Source organism: Somniosus microcephalus, chromosome 28 (genome assembly GCF_052327205.1).
Source record: "Somniosus microcephalus isolate GS21.2 chromosome 28, FLI_Smic_1.0, whole genome shotgun sequence".
Classification (NCBI taxonomy): Eukaryota; Metazoa; Chordata; class Chondrichthyes; order Squaliformes; family Somniosidae; genus Somniosus; species Somniosus microcephalus.
In genome coordinates, this window is record NC_141014.1 from 12,727,755 (window position 1) to 12,738,771 (window position 11,017).

Sequence of the window (11,017 nt, forward strand, 5' to 3'; positions counted from 1 at the left end):
ATTTTGAAGATTTATGAAAAGGAATGGGGTAAGGCATTACACATCCGTCCCGTATCATCCAGCCACAAATGGATTGGCTGAGAGGTTCGTACAAACCTTTAAAAAAGCAGTAAGGGCCATGTGCGATGACGACATTCCACTGCAGCATAAGGTGGACAATTTCCTGTTAGCCTACAGAAATGCGACACATGCAGTCACCAATCAGGCCCCGGCCATGATGTTCTTTAACCGAAGGTTGAGATCTCGTCTGGATTTGCTCAGGCCAAATGTACGAAGAGATGTTGAGAATAAGCAATTCCAGCACATCAATGAGAAGCCGACAAGGAGCTTCAATGTAGGGCAACCAGTCTTGGCCCGCGACTACCGAACAGAGAAATGGCAACCAGGAACGATATGCACACGGCAGGGGCCACTAATGTACACAGTGGACGTTGGAGAGAGCATCGTGAGACGCCATGCTGACCAGATTCTAGAGTCACAGGAACAAGCCAAAACCATACCACGAGCATGTGCACCTGGTAATAAACCCGAAGTACAGATTGCGTCTACCTCAGAATCAGCGGTATTGGAAGCTGACGAACCAACCAATGACAATGAGCCAGAATCGACTCCGCCGCAAGAACAGGATACTCGAGAAAGGCGCTATCCAGTCAGGATCAGGAAGCCTCCTCAAAGACTGAACTTATAAATGATTATTTCAGTTGATGTATATAGTACAGAGAAAATTGTAATTGTAATTAGTTATTATTTAGTTGTTAAATGAATGTTATGTACTGTTTATCTAAAAGGGGAGGAATTGTTGTGTATGTACCTTTAAGAGAAGAACTGATTTTATACTGCAGTACCGGCAGTGACCACACCTGTATATAAAGCCAGAGCAGGCTTCTGTACTTCAGTCTTAAGTTGTACTTCAGTCTTAAGTTACCCTCCGTTCAGTAAATACCTGTTATTATTGTTCCCCTGCAGTCCATGTATTATTGATACTCAGCTAGTCCCACATGCTGACCAGATCCTAGAGTCACAGGAACGAGTCAACCCCATGTCTCACCCATACGTACCTGGTGATGAACCCGACGTACAGGTAGCATCTACCCCAGAAACAGTAGCATCGGAAGCGGATGAACCAACCGACGACAGGGGGCCAGAATCGCCTCTACACCAAGAGCAAGACACTCGGGAAAGGTGCTATCCAGAAAGGATCAGGAAGCCTCCCCAAAGACTGAATTTATAAGTAGACTATTTTCAGCTAATGTTGCATGTTAAAAGTGTTAATTGTAATTAGTTTGATATTTAATTGTTAAATGAGTGTTATGGACTGTTAATCTAAAAGGGGAGGAATTGTAATGTATGTACCTTTAAGGGGAGAACTACTTTTTACAGCTCCTGTATACTGTAGTACCGGCAGTGACCACACCTGTATATAAGCCCAGTTAGTTCTAGAGTAACCCTCATTCAGTAAACAACTGTTGAATCGTTCCCTGCAGTCTGGTTGTCTAATTATTGAAGGACACAACATCAAGATACACGGATCTAACACTGGTCACCACACTTTAGGAAGCATGTGAAGGCCCTTGAGAGGGTGCAGAGGAGATTTACCAGAATGGATGGGGGATCTTAGCTATAAGGACAGATTGGAGAAGCTGGATTTGTTTTCATTAGAGCAAAGGAGGTTGAGGGGTGATTTGATAGAGGTGTACAAGATTATGACGGGTTTGGATAGGCTGGACGGGGAAAGGCTCTTCCCACTAGTTGATGGCACAAGGACTAGGGGACACAGATTTAAGGAATTGGGCAAGAGGTACGGGGGGGATGTGAGAAAAAACTTTTACACAGTGAATGGTGATGACCTGGAACTCGCTGCCGACGGAAGTGGAGACACTCAATGTTTTCAAGGGGAGACTGGATAGGCACTTGAGGGAAATAAACTTGCAGGGCTATGGGAATAAAGCGGGGGAGTGGGACTAGAACATAAGAACATAAGAAATAGGAGCAGGAGTAGGCCAATCGGCCCCTCGAGCCTGCTCCGCCATTCAATAAGATCATGGCTGATCTGATCCTAACCGCCAATCTACTATCACAGAACTATCTCCTGAATCTAACAGAATTAGACACATGAAATAGGAGCAGGATCAGGCTACACGGCCCCTGGGCCCGCTCCGCTACCCACAGGGCCATGACCGATCCGAACCTAGACTCATGTCCAAATTCCTGCCCGCTCCCCGTAACCCTTAATTCCCTTTACTTCTAGGAAACTGTCTATTTCTGTTTTAAATTTATGTAATGATGTAGCTTCTACAGCTTTTTGGGGCAGCATATTCCATGGACCTACCACCCTCTGAGTGAAGTAGTTCCTCCTCATCTCAGTTTTGAAAGAGCAACCCCTTATTCTAAGACTATGCCCCCTAGTTCTAGTTTCACCCATCATCGGGAACATCCTCCCCGCATCCACCCGATCCAACCCCTTCACAATCTTATATGTTTCAATAAGATCGCCTCTCACTCTTCTGAACTCCAATGAATAGAGTCCCAATCTACTCAACCTCTCCTCATATGTCCATCCCCCTCATCCCCGGGATTAACCGAGTGAACCTTCTTTGTACTGACTCGAGAGCAAGTATGTCTTTTCTTAAGTATGGACACCAAAACTGTATGCAGTATTCCAGGTGCAGTCTCACCAATACCTTGTACAACTGAAGCAATACCTCCCTATTTTTATATCCTACCCCCCTGGCAATGAAAGCCAACATTCCATTGGCCTTCTTAATCACTTGCTGCACCTGCATACTAACCTTTTGAGTTTCGTGCACCAGGACCCCCAGATCCCTTTGTACTTCAGTACTTTCAAGTTTCTTGCCATTAAGATAATAATTTGCTCTATGATTTTTCCTGCCAAAGTGCATAACCTCACACTTTCCAGTATTGTATTCCATCTGCCAAATCTCTGCCCATTTACTTAGCCTGTCTATGTCCCCTTGCAGGTTTTTTATGTCCTCCTCACTCACTACTTTCCCTCCCATCTTAGTATCATCTGCAAACTTTGATGTGTTACACTCGGTCCCCTCCTCCAAATTGTTAATATAGATTGTAAAGAGTTGGGGACCCAGCACTGACCCCTGCAGAACACCACTAGTTACTGATTGCCAGTCTGAGAATGAACCATTTATCCCAACTCTTTGCCTTCTGTTAGATAGCCAATCCTCTATCCATGCCAGAATATTACCCCCAATCCCGTGATTTTTTATCTTAAGCAATAATCTTTTGTGTGGCACCTTGTCAAATGCCTTTTGGAAGCCTAAATACACTATGTCCATTGGTTCCCCTTTATCCACCCTTTCTGTTACTTCCTCAAAGAACTCCAGCAAATTTGTGAAACATGACTTCCCCTTCATAAAACCATGCTGACTTTGTCCTATTAAATTATGATAATCCAAATGTCCTGTTACTGTCTCCTTAATAATGGACACCAACATTTTACCTACCACAGATGTTAGGCTAACCGGCCTATAGTTTCCAGCCATCTGTCTACTGCCCTTTTTAAATAATGGTGCTACATTAGCAGTTTTCCAGTCTGCCGGGACCTTTGCTGAGTCCAGGGAGTTTTGGAAAATTATTACCAATGCATCCACAATCCCTACCGCCACTTCCCTCAAGACCCTAGGATGTAAGCCATCAGGTCCAGGTGATTTATCCGCCTTGAGTCCCATTATTTTACCGAGTACCACTTCCTTCGTGATTTTGATTGTGTTTAGCTCCTCCCCCCCTATAGCCCCCTGTTTGTCCAGTGTTGGGATATTCTTAGTGTCCTCTACTGTAAAGACTGATACAAAATACTCATTCAGTATTTTTGCCATCTCCATATTTCCCACCATTAATTTCCCGGTCTCATCCTCTAAGGGACCAACATTTACTTTAGCCACCCTTTTTCTTTTTATATAACTATAAAAACTCTTGCTATCTGTTTTTATATTTTTTGCTAATTTACTTTCATAATCTATCTTCCCTTTCTTAATCAATCTTTTTGTTATTTTTTGCTGTCTTTTAAAGTTTTCCCAATCCTCTATCCTCCCACTAGATTTGGCTACCTTATATGCCCTTGTTTTTAGTCGAATACTATCCTTAATTTCTTTACTTAGCCACGGATGGCTGTCTTTTCTTTTACACCCTTTTTCTGACTGGATTGCTCTAAAGAGAGACGGCACAGACTGGATGGGCTGAATGGCCACCATCTGTGCCGTTATAACTCGATGACTCTACAACTCTATTCATGAAGCCCAGGATCCCGTAAGCTTTTTTAACTGCTTTCTCAACCTGCCCAGCCACCTTCAATGATTTGTGCACATACACCCCTAGCTCTTTCTCTTCATGCACCCACTTTAGGATTGTACCCTTTAGTTTATATTTCCTCTCTTCATTCCTTCTACCAAAATGTATCAGTTTTCTGCGTTAAATTTCATTTGTCACATGTCCGCCCATTCCACCAGCCTGGCTGTGTCTTCCTGAAGTCTATCACTATCCTCCTCACTGTTCACTGCACTTCCAAGTTTTGTGTCATCTGCAAAGTTTGAAATTGTGTCCTGTACAAACTTTACTCTGGCTGTGCAGTTTGGGTTTGATTGATTACCTACTGTAGTGTTCGGGCCACATGGGAAGAATGGGGTGAATCGATTCATTAGCCACCCAACAATGTGCATTTTAAATCCGAATCAAAGATTTTCGGTCTGCGGTGAGAATAATTTGCCCTGTAAATAATGATTTGGCGGTCACAAACTGACCCTTAAGTCTCATGATTTTCATTGCTTTGTACATAGTCCCAGTGGCCTAATGGATAAGGCACTGGCCTCCTAAACCAGGGATTGTGGGTTCAAGTCCCATCTGGGGTGATGTACTTTTAAGATTGGCACCAAGGTATTGCCGTCAATACCCAGAATGTCAATGTAACCATCCAGAATAAACTTGAAGATGGTCAGGGCAGTGTTCGCAAGTTGATGGACATTCTGAAGGGATTTGGGAGGGCAGAGTAACTGAGAGGTATGCTGGAGGTGTTAATGTGGAGAAGTGTTGTGTGGCAGAAAGCACTGGTGAAGTTGGAGGCCACCATAAGATCCAAAAATGGACGTCGGCCCAGGAGAGTGAATTTCTGGTCAGGACCCGTGACAGCAGCAAAATGAACCAGTGGGACAGTCACAGACACAGCAGCGATGGGGGATGGGCTGCAAACTGGACAAAGTTACCTTCAAACTTAAGCAACTGAATCGAAGATCAGAGTCACAGCAGCTGAGTATTCCAGTGGAGTATTGATGGCAGAGAAGGCCAGGAATTGGGAATCAAATTTGAGCAAAGTTCCAGGGCTCACTAATGAAAGCAAAGACCAGGCCGGGTCAGGGAATGGACAGTGGGCACGGTATCTCCCTAAACATCTCCGCCTCGCTACCTCTCTCTCCTCCTTTAAATGTTCCTTAAAACCTACCTCTTGGACCAAGGTTTAGGGCACCTGACCTAATCTCTCCTTATGTGGCTCGCTGTCAAATTTTGTTTGATAATCACTCCTGTGAAGCACCTTGGGATATTTTACTAGGTTAAAGGTGCTATATAAATGCAAGTTGTTGTAGAGGGCTCTGGTATGGTGCGAGCAGTGACAGATATGATGGGTGAAAATAGATCCTATCTGTGCTTAACTTTCGAAGACTCTGAAACTGTGAGGCAGATGTCACATTTCGGAGCGGTCAATTGTCCTCAGGCGGGTTACGTTGTGTATTCAGCCTCAGTGGCCTAATGGATAAAGCACTGGCTTCCTAAATCCAGGGATTGTGAGTTCAAGTCTCATCTGGAGTGATGTGTTTTTAATGATTGACACAACGGCAGTTTAGGTGGGGCAAGTGGTGGAAGGTGCTGCCAGGCGGGGAGGCTGCATTAAGACGGATTGTATTATCACCTGTAGCCAAGATTCCATCAAGGCCGTAAGGTCAATGCAATCATCCACAATAAGGAGGGAGAGAGAAGACAGGCCAGTTAGCCTGACATCAGTCATCGGGAAAACTTTGGAATCCATTATTGAGGAAGTGGTAACAATGTAATTAGAAAATCATATGATTAGGTTTTTGTGAAAGGGAAATTGTGTTTAACAAATTTATTGGAGTATTTGGAGGATGTAACTAGCAGGGTAGATAAATGGGAATCAGTGGATGTTGTATATTTGGATTTCCAAAAGGCATTCAATAAGGTGCCACGTAAAAGGTTTTATTTTTATTTGTTCCTGGGACGTGGGCGTCGCTGGCAAGGCCAGCATTTATTGCCCATCCCTAATTGCCCTTGAGAAGGTGGTGGTGAGCCGCTGCCCTGAGGAACTCCTGCAGCGATGTCCTGGGGCTGAGGTGATTGACCTCCAACAACCACAACGCTACGCAAGATAAGGTATCCTGGGGTTGGGGTAATATATTAGCATGGATAGAGGAGTGGCTAACAGACAGAAAACAGCGGGTAGGGATAAACGGGTCATTTTCCAGTTGGCAGGCTGTAACTAGTGGGGTGCTTGGGCCTCAGCTATTTACAATCTATATTAATGACTTAGATGAAGGGACCGAGTACAATGTATCCAGATTTGCTGACGATACAAAGCTAGGTGGAAAAGTAAGCTGTGAGGAGGACACAAAGAGCCTGCAAGGGGATCTAGACAAATTAAGTGAGTGGGCAATAAGGTGGGAAATAGAGAATAATGTGAGGAAAGGTGAGGTTATTCACTTTGTTAGGAAGAATAGAAAAACAGAATATTTTTTAAATGGTGAGAAACTATTAAATGTTGGTGTTCAGAGAGATTTAGGTGTCCTCGTACAGGAAACACAGAGAGTTAGCATGCAGGTACAGCAAGCAATTAGGAAGGGAAATGGCATGTTGGCCTTTATTGCAAGGGTGTTGGAACACAAGAGTAAGGAAGTCTTACTACAATTGTACAGGGCTTTGGTGAGACCACACCTGGAGTACTGGGCACAGTTCTGGTCTCCTTATCTGAGGAAGGACATACATGCCTTATGATGCAGTGCAACGAAGATTCACGAGATTGATTCCTGGGATGAGAGGACTGTCCTATAATGAGAGATTGTGTAGAATGGGCCTATACTCCCTGGAGTTCAGAAGAATGAAACATATAAGATTCAGAGTGGGATTGACAGGCTGGATGCTGAGAGGTTGTTTCCCCTGGGTTGAGTGTCCAGAACCAGGGGTCACAGTCTCAGGGTAAGGGGTCATGCATTTAAGACTGAGATGAGGAGGAATTTCTTCACTCAGACGGTTGTGAATCTTTGGAATTCTCCACCCCAAAGGGCTGTGGATGCTGAGTCGTGGAGTATATTCAAGGCTGAGATCGATAGATATTTGGACTGTAGGGGGAACAAGGGATATGGGGTCGGGCGGGAAAGTGGAGTTGAGGTCGAAGATCAGCCATGATCTTATTGAATGGCGGAGCAGGCTCGAAGGGCTGTATGGTCGACTCCTGCTCCTACTTCTTATGTTCTTATGGCAATGGACATTGAAGTCCACCTGATGGTATGAGAGTTCATGGGGTCAGGAGTCAGCGTTGAGGACTCCCAGGGCCACTCCCTCCTGTCTGTGTACCACTGGACCGCCACCTCTGCTGGGTCTGTCCGGCTTGTGGGACGGGACATACCCAGGGATGGTGATGGAGGAGTCTGGGACCTTGGCTGATAGGTATGATCCTGTGTGGTTGCATTCTAGCCCAAGCTACAAGTTTAAAGTTACCTGGGCCCACTGACCATCCACCTCTTTGTTTACGTCCGTCAGCCCTGGAAATTTCCACGGAAATACCTCCATAAACACTCTTGGTCACTCGGCCCTCCCAAATCCCTACTCCCGCTTCCTCGAATTGTCAATACACTTGTCCACAAGGCCCTTACCACCCTTGAGCTTATTGCGGATGGGTGCATTGCCATCACAGCCTTGACGGAAACTTGACTCACAAGTTACAATTAATGCAGCCTCCCCGCCTGGCTGTACTTTCCACCACTTGCCCCGTCTAATCCGCCATAGTGTCAATCATTAAAAACGCATCACCCCAGATGAGACTCAAACACATAATCCCTGACTTAGGAGGCCAGTGCTTTATCCATTCGGCCACTGGGGCTAAATACAAACAGCACCCCACCTGAGGACAATTGACCGCTCTGAAATTCCCCACATTTCTCAAATCCTGGAAAGTTAAGCACTGAGGGAAGCTATTTTCACCCATCATATCTGCCGCTGCTCACGTGCCGTGCCAGAGCCATCTGCAGCAACAACTTGCATTCATATAGCATCTGTAAAGCAGTAAAATGTCCCAAGGGGCTCACAGGAGCGATTATCAAAGAGAATTTGACACCGAGCCACATAAATAGACACTAGGACAGGTGACCCAAAGCTTATCATAGAATGGTTACAGCACAGAAGGAGGCCATTCGGCCCCTCGAGCCCGTGCCAGCTCTCTGCAATACCACTTCAGCTAGTCCCACTGTCTCTGCCCCTTCCCCGTAGCCCTGCAAATGTTTTTCCTGCAGGTACTTATCCAATTCCCCTTTGAAAACCGTGATTGAATCTGCCTCCACCAGCCTTCCAGGCAGTGCATTCCAGATCCTAACCACTCGCTGAGTAAAAAAGTTTTTCCACACGTCGCCTTTGGTTGTTCCACCAATCATCTTAAATCTGTCCTCTGGTTCTCGACCCTTCCGCCAATAGGAACAGTTTCTCTCTATCTACACTGTCCAGACCCCACATGATTTTGAACACCTCTATCAAATCTACTCTCAGTCCTCTCTGCTCTATGGAGAACAACCCCAGCTTCTCCAGTCTAACATAACTAAAGTCCCTCATCCCTGGAATCATTCTCGTAAATCTTTTCTGCACTCTCTCTAAGGCCTTCACATCCTTCCAAAAGTGCGGTGCTCATAATTGGACACAATACTCCAGTTGGGGTCGAACCAGTGTTTTATAAAGGTTCATCATAATTTCCACGATTTTCTACTCTATACCTCGGTGGCAGGACATATTGAGAGAGTGGTTAACAAAGCATATGGGATCTTGGGCTTCATAAATAGAGGCTTTAGGTTTTGAGTACAAAAGTAGAGAAGTTATGCTGAACCTTTATAAAGCGCTGGTTGGACCACAACTGGAGTATTGCATCCAGTTCTGGTCACCACAATTTAGGAAGGATGTGAAGGCCCTTGAGAGAGTGCAGAGGAGATTTACCAGAATGGTTCCGTGGATGGGGGATATTAGCTATAAGGACAGGTTGGAGAAGCTGGATTTATTTTCGTTAGAGCAAAGGAGGTTGAGGGGTGATTTGATCGAGGTGTACAAGATTATGACGGGTTTGGATAGGCTAGACGGGGAAAGGCTGTTCCTACTAGTTGATGGTACAAGGACTAGGGGACACAGATTTAAGGAATTGGGCAAGAGATACAGGGGGGGTGTGAGAAAAACCTTTTTACACAGTGAATGGTGATGACCTGGAACTCGCTGCCGACGGAAGTGGTGGAAGTGGAGACACTCAATGTTTTCAAGGGGAGGCTGGATAGGCACTTGAGGGAAATAAACTTGCAGGGCTATGGGAATAAAGCGGGGGAATGGGACTGACTGGATTGCTCTAAAGAGAGCTGGCACGGACTGGATGGGCTGAATGGCCTCCCTCTGTGCCGTTATGACTCGATGACTCTACAACTCTATTCATGAAGTCCAGGATCCCGTAAGCTTTTTTAACTGCTTTCTCAAGCTGCCCTGCCACCTTCAATGATTTGTGTACATACACCCCTAGTTCTGTCCGTTCATGCACCCCTTTAGGATTGTACCCTTTAGTTTATATTTCCTCTCTTCACTCCCTCTACCAAAATGTATCAGTTTTCTGCGTTAAATTTCATTTGTCACATGTCCGCCCATTCCACCAGCCTGTCTATGTCCTCTTGAAGTCTATCACTATCCTCCTCACTGTTCACTGCACTTCCAAGTTTTGTGTCATCTGCTAAGTTTGAAATTGTGTACAAACTTTACTCTGGCTGTGCAGTTTGGGTTTGATTGATTACCTACTGTAGTGTTCGGGCCACATGGGAAGAATGGGGTGAATCGATTCATTAGCCACCCAACAATGTGAATTTTAAATCCTAATCAAAGATTTTCTGTGTGCTGTGAGAATAATTTGCCCTGTAAATAATGATTTGGCGGTCACAAACTGACCCTTAAGTCTCATGATTTTCATTTCTTTATATGCAACCCCAGTGGCCTAATGGATAAGGCACTGGCCTTCTAAGTCAGGGATTGTGGGTTCGAGTCCCATCTGGGGTGATGTTTTTTTAAAGATTGGCACGATGATATAGCCGTGAAGGCCCAGAATGTCAATGCAGCCATCCAGAATAAACTCGTAGATGGTCAGGGCAGTGTTCGCAAGTTGATAGACATTCTGAAGGGATTTGGGAGGGCAGAGTAACCGAGAGGTATGCTGGAGGTATTTCTGTGGAAATGTGGAGAAGTGTTGTGTGGCAGAAAGCACTGGTGAAGTTGGAGGCCACCATAAGATGCGGAAACGGTGGAGAAATGGACGTCGGCCCAGGACAGTGAATTTCTGACCAGGACCCAGACAGCAACAAAATAAACCAGTGGGACAGTCACAGACTCAGCAGGTAACAGCAGCGATGGGGGATGGGCTGTAAACTGGACAAAGTTACCTTCAAACTGCAGCAACTGAATAGAAGATCAGAGTCACAGCAGCTGAGTCTTACAATGTATTCCAGTGGAGCCCAGTGGAGTAGTGTAGTATTGATGGCAGAGAAGGCCAGGAATTGGGAATCAAATTTGAGCAAAGTTCCAGGGCTCAATGATGAAAACAAAGAGCTGGCAGGGTCGGGGAATGGGCAGTGGGCACGGTATCTCCCTAAACATCTCCGCCTCACTGCCTCTCTCTCCTCCTTTAAATGTTCCTTAAAACCTACCTCTTTGACCAAGGTTTAGGACTCCTGTCCTAATATCTCCTTATGTGGCTCGG

At 45.3% G+C, this 11,017-nt stretch overlaps 1 non-coding gene across 1 annotated transcript; it reads left to right on the forward strand.

Annotated features, from left to right (window-relative positions):
• The first annotated feature begins 10,247 nt into the window (after positions 1 to 10,247).
• trnar-ucu (transfer RNA arginine (anticodon UCU)) lies at positions 10,248 to 10,320 on the forward strand. Its single transcript has one exon. It is a non-coding gene; the product is annotated as a tRNA-Arg (tRNA).
• The last annotated feature ends 697 nt before the right edge of the window (positions 10,321 to 11,017 follow it).